Source organism: Thunnus maccoyii, chromosome 5 (genome assembly GCF_910596095.1).
Source record: "Thunnus maccoyii chromosome 5, fThuMac1.1, whole genome shotgun sequence".
Classification (NCBI taxonomy): domain Eukaryota; kingdom Metazoa; phylum Chordata; class Actinopteri; order Scombriformes; family Scombridae; genus Thunnus; species Thunnus maccoyii.
The window spans coordinates 22,177,460-22,189,619 of NC_056537.1; the positions used below are offsets into that span (position 1 = coordinate 22,177,460).

The 12,160-nt window shown below is 39.1% G+C and overlaps 1 long non-coding RNA gene across 1 annotated transcript in view; it reads right to left on the reverse strand.

The window, feature by feature from the left end:
- The window catches only part of LOC121897814, a 34,463-nt gene that overhangs the window by 6,252 nt on the left and 16,051 nt on the right, over positions 1–12,160 (reverse strand). The window lies entirely within an intron of this gene.

Below are 12,160 nucleotides of genomic sequence, written 5' to 3' on the forward strand. Positions count from 1 at the left end.
AAAATAGAATAAAAGAGTTGGAATGGATCAGATCTGCTAGAGCTGTTTCTAAGACTTTCGGAACAAGTCAAACAATTTTCAAATTAATCCTGACTATTTCAAGTCAAAAGTCTTCATAAGCAAATTTCAACTCAGTTGCTCAGTTGCTGAATACTAATTGAATATGTTCCTTGTTCCTGTGTTAATAATGTTTATTAAAAAATTAAGATCTTGCAGTGTATAGGCCCAGACTTAAATATTTTTGCTTTCAAGTCTTTAGAGAGTCATGGCTCAAGTAAGTCAAGTCTCAAGTCCTCATTTTTGTGGTGGCCATAAGGCTGGCGATATTCTGTATTTTTGTTACACGATGTCTACACATGTAGTGAAAGCAATATGTTAGCAGAACAACAGCAGCAGCAACAACCTCTGTCTGTCTCTACACAGGTTCCATTCAGGCACAGTATTAAGTTTAGGTCACCCACATTTTGGCAGCACTCAGAACACATAATCACTGTAGTTAGTGACTTAGTCGCAGTTACATGCATGCAGCGAAAACATGAGCCGCTCAACAGCCTGTGTACACAGCTGTATTAATTACAAAAAAACATAAGTTCCATCAGATGTGTGTGACAAGTCTTTATTCTCAACAAATCCCATATAAAGACTCCCGTCTCTCAATACTTTCCGCCACCCCCGCCTGTCTAAGGCACAGTGCCTGAAACCCATTTGTTCCAACTGAAGATGTAAATCTCTAAAAACGAGTTACTAACATAATAGTTTTATTTTGAGAAAGGCTAAATAATGTCCTAAAACAGTGGGACAATGTAGTTTTTCACAGGTGTTAAATAAATAAATAGTGCATTTGTTGGGGACTATTATCAGGCATAGATTTGAAGCTCTAGTGAGTATTCAAGGCAGCAGGATGGTGTTTATAGGTTTGACTCAAAATAAACTAGTGTTAATCATAATGAATGATCATGTCACCCAGTGCAACAATGTGGCTCATTGATGTGCTTTTATGATTGTTTTTGGACAACAATAATGATCTGTGTCTAAGACAAATAGGCATTAGTTATTGTACACAGACAATACTTATTAATTCACTGTTGATTTATCCTCCTGACTCGGGTCCAAGCTTCAAGTCTATAGCTCTGAGTTCTGCTACTACAGTATACATACATGGACATATCACAATAATAACACAATAATTCAAAATTGTTCAAAACCTGTAGAGGTTGACCGGACTACCCAGTAATGTAAGGTATACAAATGTGTAAAACAAAATCAACACAACAATGCAGCACAGCAAGTTGAGGAAAAAACTATCCAATGCTCTGGAGCAGAAACATCATCACTAAGAATGACAAATTATGCCCACAAAGTGGATGATGGCGATGATGGATATGGGCTTTGCCGTTGTAATCATTATCATTGTTGTTATTATCAACAACATCAATATTGTACCCCACATACATACACACACACACACACACGCACACTCAAAACACCCTCTGGCTTTCCTCCTTCTTTGACAAAACACTACATCATTGTATTTTCCAAACTATGTTTCCAGTCAGTGTTTAAAAATGTGTCCAAAAGATGTATGTTCTCTCTAATTAAGAGGAAAGAACTATACTCAGAACTTAAACATACATACAGTCTGGCCTATCAGAGACAGCTGCTCCTTTAGGGATTGTTGAGTCTTTCAAGGATAAGAAAAGATATAAGAGAAAGTTTGTACCTATGCAGTTTTTTGGTATTTAACTACAGGTCTGCAGATAAGCCCACAGCTCTGATCATGTACTGTAATACTTTTTATTAGAGTAAACCGCCAAACATTGCAATTTACAACTTTTTAAATAAAAAATATCACTTTTAAAAAAACATATCATTATATCCAGTGTTTTCATCTTGATAAAAAGTATCCCTATTTACACAAAATAATGTGTCTGACTCAACTGAATGCAGATGAAAGGACATGTGCCATTCACCCCACATGAGGAAAAAAACAAAAAACAAAAAAACCAGCAAGGTTATGTTACTGCAAATACTGTCAAACATAAGCATGTCACTGACACTGTCACTGATTTTATAGAGTCTCACCCAATGCAGACATACAGTGAATTGGTCACTGGAGCAGATAGGGGTGGACTTTCTGCATCTCAAAACGATGAATCTCAAACATTTACCTGCTATGGTTAAACTATATTTTTAAAAATATTGTCACAGGTCAGCAACTGTGTGGCAGTAATTACATTTCAAGAAACATTTTATTGTCACCATACAGATGGTAGGGCAGCATTTATTGTCTCATCATATCACTTCAACATCAGTCAGTACTATAAATTTCTAGTCGTATCTTTACAGATCTGCAAGATATTGAAGTTCTACTCTGTCCTTTTTTTATTCTTTCTTTATCTCCCATGAACTCACAGAGATAAAGTCCCTCTCTCCAAGAGTAGTAGTCCAACAAATCAAGACTAATGTCAGTGCCTTCTGCTCCAGATCCCAGCATATTTTGACCTGCAGGTCACACTACATCACCCGCTGGAAATGACCAGAAATGCATGTCAGGTTGAATCAATTGGCTGCACAGCCACTCGTTCAATTAAGATCTTGGGTGGGGGTGGTCAGTGTGGTTTGCAGTGTGGTGAGTACAGGCTCCCAAAGGAGCAGTAAGTGCTGAAATCAGCTCAGCTGCGCCTGTCATTTGTCATTATCTAATGGTAAATCCATCTGTGTCTGGTAGAGGGCTCTTGCCAGGCCAAATCACTAAGTGACCAGAGAGTAAGGAAAAGAAGGAAAGGAAGGAAAAGAAGGATAGATAGATAGATAGATAGATAGATAGATAGATAGATAGATAGATAGATAGATAGATAGATAGATAGATAATGTTGAAATATTGTTTATGTTAAAATATACTCTTGTGTTGTTAAAAGACTATGTAATGGCTCTATTCCATCTGATTTTGCTGGCAAAGGCAGAAAGATCATATCAAGAAGTTTCAAAAGATCCATGAAATCTCTACGGTTTGCTTTGACATGACGCGGATGCACACTAGGATTCCAATCCATATTTTTCCATTAAAAAAAGTCTAAGGAAAGCGATGGTGATGAGATAAAATAAATTAACGGACTTTAAAATAGGAATTAAGATGGAATAAAATTATCTGGAACAAAGAATGCAATTTTGTAATTCTCTCAATTACATGATCTGTGACTTAATTAAATTAGAATGTGGCTAAATCAGTACTTTTAGATTTTAATTAATACACGTCTCAGCTATGTAAACCATTTGTCAGTAGACAATATAAGGGCTTACAGGATTTCTTGCATATTGTGTTTATCTCTGTGTGCATGTATGTGTGCATGAATGTGTGTGCGTCTGTACAGAGAAGCTTGTGTCTGTAATGTATAATGAATTGACTGTCAATAATCACTGCCACTGACAACAAGACTTTCTTGAAATCTTTCAAAATAACGTGTCACTTAGCCAAAGTAATTCAAAAAGCAATGGCTATTGTTGCCAAATTTCCTGTTTTATAATTGCCAAGCTGGTGCAGGATGGGGTCTGTGTATTTTAATAGGATGGCTTCATGTACTTCTTTTCAGAATGACACAAAACATGGCAATATACAAGTCCAGTGGAGCTGAAATTGCTGTAGGGCTGAAGGATAACATCAAAGCATGATACAATACAGACTGCAGCATGTACAGCCATGCCCAACTTATTGTCCTTGACATTTCTGTCAACACGTTTGTTTTAAAGAAATACTTTTTTGCAGACCTCAGTTAGCAACGCAGTTTAAAATTCTGCTGCACCAAAGGGATGCCACAGAGAAACATTGCACCCATTGAGTGGAATTAGTGCAATCAGGGGAGATATGGAATTAATATGTCTGATTAAGTGCCTGACTGAATTAGCATTTGAAGTCTAAAGAGATTTCAAGCAGAAGAGAGGGATGAGGTTATGTTCTGGAAAGAGGAAGAAAGGCTAACTGATTGGGCTGTATAGGAAAACAGAGTAACAAAGACGAAGGGGGAGAGCAAAGGTATAACTGTGATATGAAGCATTTTACGGTGCATAGAACATTCCTTTGGATCCTGGGTTCACTCAAGCCAGTCTTGTCTCTTTGATTATTTATTTTTGACAAGCAAATGTTCCTTCTACTCATCTGACTGTGAAATGGATTCATAGTCACCCTCCTGGTTTTCACCAGCTGTCAGTTGTTCATTATGGGAGAGGTAACTGGTTTGGCCCCATCAAAAATGTTAGAGTCTTTGAAGACTCTGTGATCTGTTTTCATGAAGACCCTGTCATTAGGGATAAGAGAGCTACACGAAGATGCTTAATTGGATAATAAGACATTAAGGATGACACAAAGGGGAATATCCAGAGGGAGGCAATAGGGAAACAATACCAATAATCAAAAGGCAGAGGGAAAAGTCAGGCAAAAGGTAGTTTGAGGAGAAGCAGGGAAGATGAAAGACATGGACTGCATGGTTAGTCCCAGAGAGAGAGAGAGAGAGAGAGAGAGAGAGGAGTAAATTACCAACATGAAATATCTTCCTCTAAATGTCTGACTCTCATATGAAAGGCTGGCAAAAACCGCTGAAGAAAAATGCATGAGAACAGATGTCCTGCTGCCACAGAGTGATACGTCAATGACAAAGCAACCTGGTATAGTACAATATGAAGGTAAATTGCATGTGCAGCTTGAAACTACAATTGACTCAGCTTATGTTTCTTGCTTATTAATAAATGTCACAATTCAACATAAAGAAGAAAATGGAAACATTTAAAAAACAGAGAGTAAGATAAATGGAGTGAGGTCAAAAGAGAGGGCAGAAAATAAAAGGAAGGTAAGACTGAGAAATGAAAACCTGAGTGGGAGAACAGGAGAATACAAATTATGAAAAGCGGTATATAGAAATCTTTGGACGAATGGATGTGATATATGACCAAAAAATGTGAGAGACTTGTGGGGGAATGGGAAGAGGACAGAGGAGGGTAGTAGAATTTTTTTGATTACCGTTCATATCATTTCTCGTGTGATGGACATCATGGTGAGTCACTGGGTGTGTTTGTCTCTAGTAGAAGATGAGAGCAGCAGCTGAAGTGGCTACCATGCTGCACCATCAAAGGAACATACAACTGACAAATTAGAGAGATATTCTCTCATTTTCCCCTCTGTTCTTTCTTCAGATGTTACTCATTTGGACTTTCTTCCAGGAATTAAATAGGAGCTTCAACAGGCATGCCATCTGATGCAAGAGCTGACTACTTGGTACAGTCACATTAAGCTGTTTTATGATGAAATGCCTGTATGTAACTATAGCTATAAAACCAGCTCTGAAAATATGGATCATTAAGTGTGTAAGCAGTAAAGAGTGTGCAGACTAAACTGCATAAAATATTTAATAGTTTGTTGTGTCAGCACAAGCATTGTCACTTCAGTTTGATTTTTTGCTGGATATCCACAAGGCCTATGCAAGGTAATGTTGGTTAGTCAATCAGTTGGTCCAATATCTAGCCAACTACAGGCTAGATGTCTATGAGATTTACTATTGATATTCATGATCCCCAGGGAATGATTCAGGATGATTTTACTGACCCATTTAACCTTCTGTCTAGCTCGACTGGTTACAATGAGATGTGGATATTCACAGCACCAAAAGGATGTAACCTAATACTTTTGGTGACCCAATGATCTTTCCTCTAGTGTCAACATCAGGGCACATTCAGCCCACCCCAGAGGCTGAACCATTTCCATTTTGGACATTTCATAACATTTCCTGTTGCACTACAACGTGGTCAAACTGTCAACTTCAGAAACAAAATATTTGAAACTAATCATTATAATGTAATTTGCAGCGGATTATTTTGGCCCTCTGAATATGAATTCTGTTCTCAGGTTTCTCTGACTGAGACTTCCTGAATAAATAAAGCTTAATCAAGCAGATATTCCCACTTGTACTCAGAAAATATCAAATCATAATGGGTAGATTTCAACATTTACTTTACTTGCATATTTGTACTCCCCAGAGGATGAAACCTTGTGATTTGTGACCCCATGGCCTTTCCTGTTGTGCCACCCCGAGCAAATGTGAATGTTGCAAATAAGAAATCTCATAATAAATGAGGCACATTGCAACTCTAATTGGTAGTAATGACCCTATGGCTACCATCAGGAGAAGCTTTACATTACATTATTTTTTTTTTATTTTTTATGGTGTAATAAGTATTACATACTCTAGAGACAGCTGCAGGGTTTGAGACTTAAGTGTTGTTTGTTTTATGTGTGCATGTGTGTGTTCATTTGTGTCTATATATTGTCTGAATCTGTGCTTCAAAGTGCCATGTTTTGTTTTGGGTTTTTTTTTTTTTTTTTTGCAATAAATGCCATAATTTTGCTTTGAAAAATCTATCCTCTCACTCTTTTTCAGCCTCACATGGGAGAACCCAGTATAACAACCTCTTACTGCATGCATGTCTATTTCCACAAACAGAGACAATTCTTCACCCAGCTCTGAAAATGCTTGTGGACACATTTCACAGTGATGTGCAAAATCACACAAAAGACTGATCATACAGGAGTGTAGCTATGCCATGCCCTGTTAGGCTTGGGATCCTAAACGGATTTACGGTTACAGATAAACGGATAAGTTATCAATGCTAAGCAGAGCATTCATTACAGGTATCAGGAGTTAAAGTTGATCTTGAAAAGAAATGCTGACATGCTACCAAAAAAGAGGCAATATGAAGGCCAGATTATAATGCAGGACATCATCATGCTAAAGGAAGAGAGGGAAAGAGAGGAAGTGAGCATGTGTATATTTGAGTATATGTTAATGCATGTCTTCCCAGAGACAAGTTACCAAACCATTGCAATAATTACACAAGCCATGTGGAAAAGGAAAATGTTCACACACTGTTTTGTGCCAGTGACCATAACAAAAGTAATAATGATAAATGGATTATTTGTGAATAATAAAATTCATTATTCCATTACCAGACATATACACATGTGAGACATCCTTTCCTCTGCTCAGCTTTTTGCATGAAAGCCCAAGGAAAAGCGTCAGATAGCAGGGAGCACTCGTCATGCACAATCGGCCACAAGTCTCTCTCGAAGAGGCCATCAGCCTTACAGCGCTTTCCAGAACAATCTTGCGCCAGACTAGCCTTTAGCTTCAATGCCTGGCAGCACCAACTGCTATGCTCTGCCAGTCGTGATTGCACAGGGAGTCAATGCTCCATTGCGGAAAAGATAAGTAAATGTTACTTATTCCTTGTACAAAAGCAGTATCGTACTACATAGCTTGACACAGGCTGATAACACAGGCATGTAGCAGACAGTACTCAGAGGGCGGAAGCAGAGTGATGCATCTAATACTTCAGTATGTGAGTCATAATGAAGCTGAAAATGCTTAAGTGGGAAGGAGTAAAGACAAAAAAAATATGATGCATGGTAGTTTTCAGAATGTTAGTCACTGTATGTGACTGTGTATTGTTGGCAAACTAGAGGATTATGTTCTGATAGTGAACACAATTACATGGAAGAACATTTAACATGAGAATATGGTTTTGTTCTGCTCAGTCAGTCTCTCTACACTGTAGTTACCAAGGGTACACATCAATGTATGTGTTTGAGCTAAAATATGGTTGAAATAATGTAATGTACATCTACAGTACATATGGACAGATTGTACATGTGACAGTGTGTGAAAAAAGATGGAGTTAAAGAGGGGAGACAGAGAAATAACTACATGGAAAGTGAACACTGCTCTTGGGAAAGCTCGCTTTCTCTCTCAGAGGAGAGGGAGGCCGTCTGAAGAGGTTATTTATTTTTCATCTGGCAATGGAAACTGAAGAGTGGTGGGGAGAGCCCCAGTGGAATTACTGACTGGAGATGTACCCTCCTGGGGCTACTGTCTCTCTCTTCTCCCTCTTCCTCCCACTCCCGCTCACTTTCCATCTCCCACCTTTCTGATCTACACCGGAAAGCTGCCACTGTCTCTCTGGGAGAAGGGAGCATAGGAGAAGAAAGAGGAGCAGCTCATTCTCAATGCCATCTTTGCCTGCTTTACAGTCAAACTCTATTCACCCCACACTCCTGTGGTCTGCAGAGCTCTGCTTGGCTTTGCTCAGCTGTAACTGCACTGAGAAAGCTGAGCCGAGTTGTTCTCCAGGCTCCTCCCAGGCTTGTCTGTGTCTACGTGGGAAGCATAGCTTCTTATCCCAGCCCTCCTCATTAACAGCATTCCCATCACACTCCAGAGTCATTAAAAGAGCCACTTGTCCTCCTCCATCCCCTCTGGTGTTTTCCTTTCATCGTTCCATTTCTCTGTTCAGATGAACCGGCGGTGTGAATGTCTTGGCTGACACCTTTACTCCACCAGGACCAGAGTGAATTATTGGGAGGCAGAGAAGTGGGGCTACATAAGCTTTGTAAAGCGGCCTCTCCATGGCCTGTTCCAGGCATTCTTATGTTGTCATGGGAGCCCATGAAAGGCTGCCTTTCTACTCCTTATTTTTCTTAATGAACAAAGGTGTCAAATGCATCCTTACATTCAGGTCATTTGGGAGGTTCCCCATAGCTGCAAAAAGTCAAGATACTAAAAATAAGAGTGCTGCAGAAAGTATGCAAGGGAGCTCATACTTTCAGACCGATGTGAGGTAGTCCCTTCCCCTTTCTACCATCTAGGGAGGGATCCAAGCCTTGTGTCAGAGCAGGTTTTCAGCAAGAACATAATTAAGATGACATTGTTGCTACAGTAAAGTGCTCCTCGGCAGCAAAGCTCCTCTGTAGGAATTCTCACCTGGTGAGAGCGTGGTACCCCAGGAGTTTGCCATTTCCACATGACTTTCTTCCACATTCCTACTGTCATGCTACAATACAAATATGATCTGCTCTCTTATTTTATAAGCTGAATTTAAATTAAAAAAAAAAAAGAAAACAGGAAGAGGAATGGTGAACCATGGTGAACATGCTTTACATTTCTATGGAGAGAGACAGAAGTGGAGTGAGAGAAGGGGGAGACTAATAGAGGACCTGCTGCAAGAGTAGAGTGGGGTTTGTATAGAGACACACTCTTCATTATTCCTCAAATAGAAACAAGTCCAGTCTCCGCTAATCTCCCTCACAACAGTAACAAGAAAATGGACTCTGCTTTCGCCGCCTCTCAAAGCCACGAGCTAACAATGGACGTAGAAGAAATCAAATTTGCACCCTCCATGCGATAACCTCCTTTTTCTCATCTTCTTCCTTTTGCCTGTCCCTCCCTACGCGTTTCTCCCTCCCCGCTATCTTTCTCGGCACTCTATCCCCCGCCTAGTTAACTTCATTGGTTGGAGAGGAAGAATGCTGAGGATGCAGGACTTAGGAGAAACCAGCATCAATTAGACTCTAAAGTGCACTTTATTTTTTTGTCCCCTCATGCCAAATTAAATTACACCATAAATAAAAAAGCGCAATGGAAAAGCAATGAACTTTAATTATGGAAGCAGAACCTCAGCATGGGTCATTGCTCACTACACTCTAGTTTACTGTGTGCTTCCACACAGCACATGTGCTGGCTAGGGGCCACTGTTTTCATTAGCTCAGAAAGGTAAATTTCACAATATCACTTTTAATGGCAAAAACCTGCCTGGTCCAATATCACATTTTTGTAAATCCCCTGCTCCCTTTGATATGGTCCAACAAATCAAAACACTAGTTTTCACATAAACAGTCTGTATTTGTCAACACCACTGAAACAGCCTCTAATTATACACATCAACAGAGAAAATCATATTTTTTCAATAAAGCGATAGTCTAATTTGTTATAAGAGCATTACATATTAATTTAACAATGTATGAGGTTATAAAAAGCTGGTCACACTTGTTAAAAATCCCTTTATTGTTGCTTTTTTTCTTCTGTTCTTTTTTCTGATTTGGTTGGCGTACACACTGCATGTAACAGAAGAGATCAAATCGCTTTGATAATTCAGCTGAGAACACTAGAGACACAGTGGGAAACAAATTAAACATGATAACTAAGACTGTGTTTCCTCCCATGTGGATTAGATAGATGGGGTAACGTGTGTGAGAGTGAGACACAGAGAGGGAAGAGGAGGTGTGAGACAGCAGCTGTGACTCCCCTCTATTTCTTTTTTGGGAGGGCTGCCAGGTCAGATGGCATGGCAATACATGACCTGTGTCAAATGCTACTACCATTTGCTAGTGTTTTATATTTCTCTTTTAAGTGTGCAGACTAAATTTCAACCTGCACTGAAAAATATGTGGATAGTCTGGACGGAATGCCAAAAGCAATCTTTCATTCAAATCTACTATTTTTTTACTTTGACACTAAGGTGTCAATACAGTACAAAGCAAATAAAATAAAATGGTTGAAGGCATCACTTGACTAAAAAAGGCACAGCATTACTTTATGAGTAAAAAAAGAAAAAAAAAACCTTTAAAAAACTGAAGATTATTAGATATTATTCTGTTGTGTATATAGCTAGTCTGATATCACAAGATTGTACAAAGATTGTCAAGGTGCATGCAATGATTAAAGTTATTTGGCTTCATCAGTATGGAGCACTTCAGGATATCAAGGGCATCAAGCAAAATAAGAGTGAAAGAATTTAAGAGGGTGTGAGATGAGAGGATAAAATAGGGCATCAGTCTAGTGTTGTAGGTCAACAGATAAGCCCACTGAAATATCCTTGTTTACAAGCTGCTTCCACATGCAGATATTAAAGGTTTTTATTTTCTAATTGAGATTAAACAAACTTTACACATGAATTACTCTATTCAGGGGCTAGAAAGGGTGGACAACAGAAATAGCTTACAATGCAGTTTAATACAGACACACCACTAACTAAAAACAATTGGGGTTAGGGATTCAGCACCTTTTAAGTCTTGACAAATACTGAACAATAAAGACACAATAGTTGTACTTTATTGTATTACAGGGGTATTGGGGTGGACGGTGTTGGATAGAAGTCAATATGAGTAGGTTCTTTTAGATTAATAATAGGTAGAGCTATACAGTACCCATGTGAAATCCAATTTGGTCAGAGAGAATATCTAAATGACTCATTTATGAGCTAAGAAGATGCTGTATATCCTTGTAATTCCACCATCAACCCTTTACAGACACTTAGATTATTGTCAGGGCAATAATCTCTCATAATTAAACGACCACATAGGTCGATTCTACCTGCACTCCAGAATGACCCATAGGACCATAATATGCCGCTTTCCAAAACCGTTATAAATCTCTGTTAAAAAAAAACCTCAAACTATTATGGTGTGACAATGCTGTGATTAAGGTAAATTTGGTTAGGGTTTGGGAAAGATCATGGTTTGGGTTAAAATGATCACTTGAAGTGTGGTTTATACTTCCTTAAAATCATGCAACCTTTGTTGTCACAGCCTACAGGAAACACTATGACAATTGTTGTTACGGTTTTTAAAAAAAATGTCCTGACTCGTGGTTGGAAACAGGAAGCGAACAGCAGTCTCCTGCAGCTAAATCCACTTTTTGCTATATAAATATCCAGCCATCCACCAAACCCACCTCCTCTTGTTAATAAGGCACATTGTCACCTTATATTGACGTCATCTTAACTGCATTTTCTCCCCAGGTCATAATCACTACAGCTGCTAGATGGTGTAAATGTAACTATAGGTCATTTTTGCCGGCTGTATTTTAGACCTATACTGTTTCTTGTGTAGACGTGCTGGTCACAGACATGCTGTAGTTAAAGCTCGCAGTCACTAAAGAAACTATTTCAACAGGAAATGAATCAACTAATGCAGCCCCCTCCCCCTTACACATTATCATACACACGCACCACCTCTGATTCCCTTGTCGAAATAGGCCTGTTATACAATTGAGTTATGGTGAATCATTATTCGTTGGTGTCGTCTCTTGGTAGCTTACATAACCAGGATTTAATAATAGAACAAGTGCGCGAATACTCACCCACAATACTACCGGTGCTCCCCACCAAGAAAAGGTACTCAGGTTTGTAGCTCTATTTTGAGAATGAGTCAGGCAAAGAGCCATAGTGAGAGAGAAAGAGAGAGAGAGAGAAAGTGGAGAGATGAAATGAACCGAGGAAGTACATTTCCCCTGCCACATGCCTGCCGTTCACCCTGCAGAGTCACGGGCATCTTGGCCTCTGC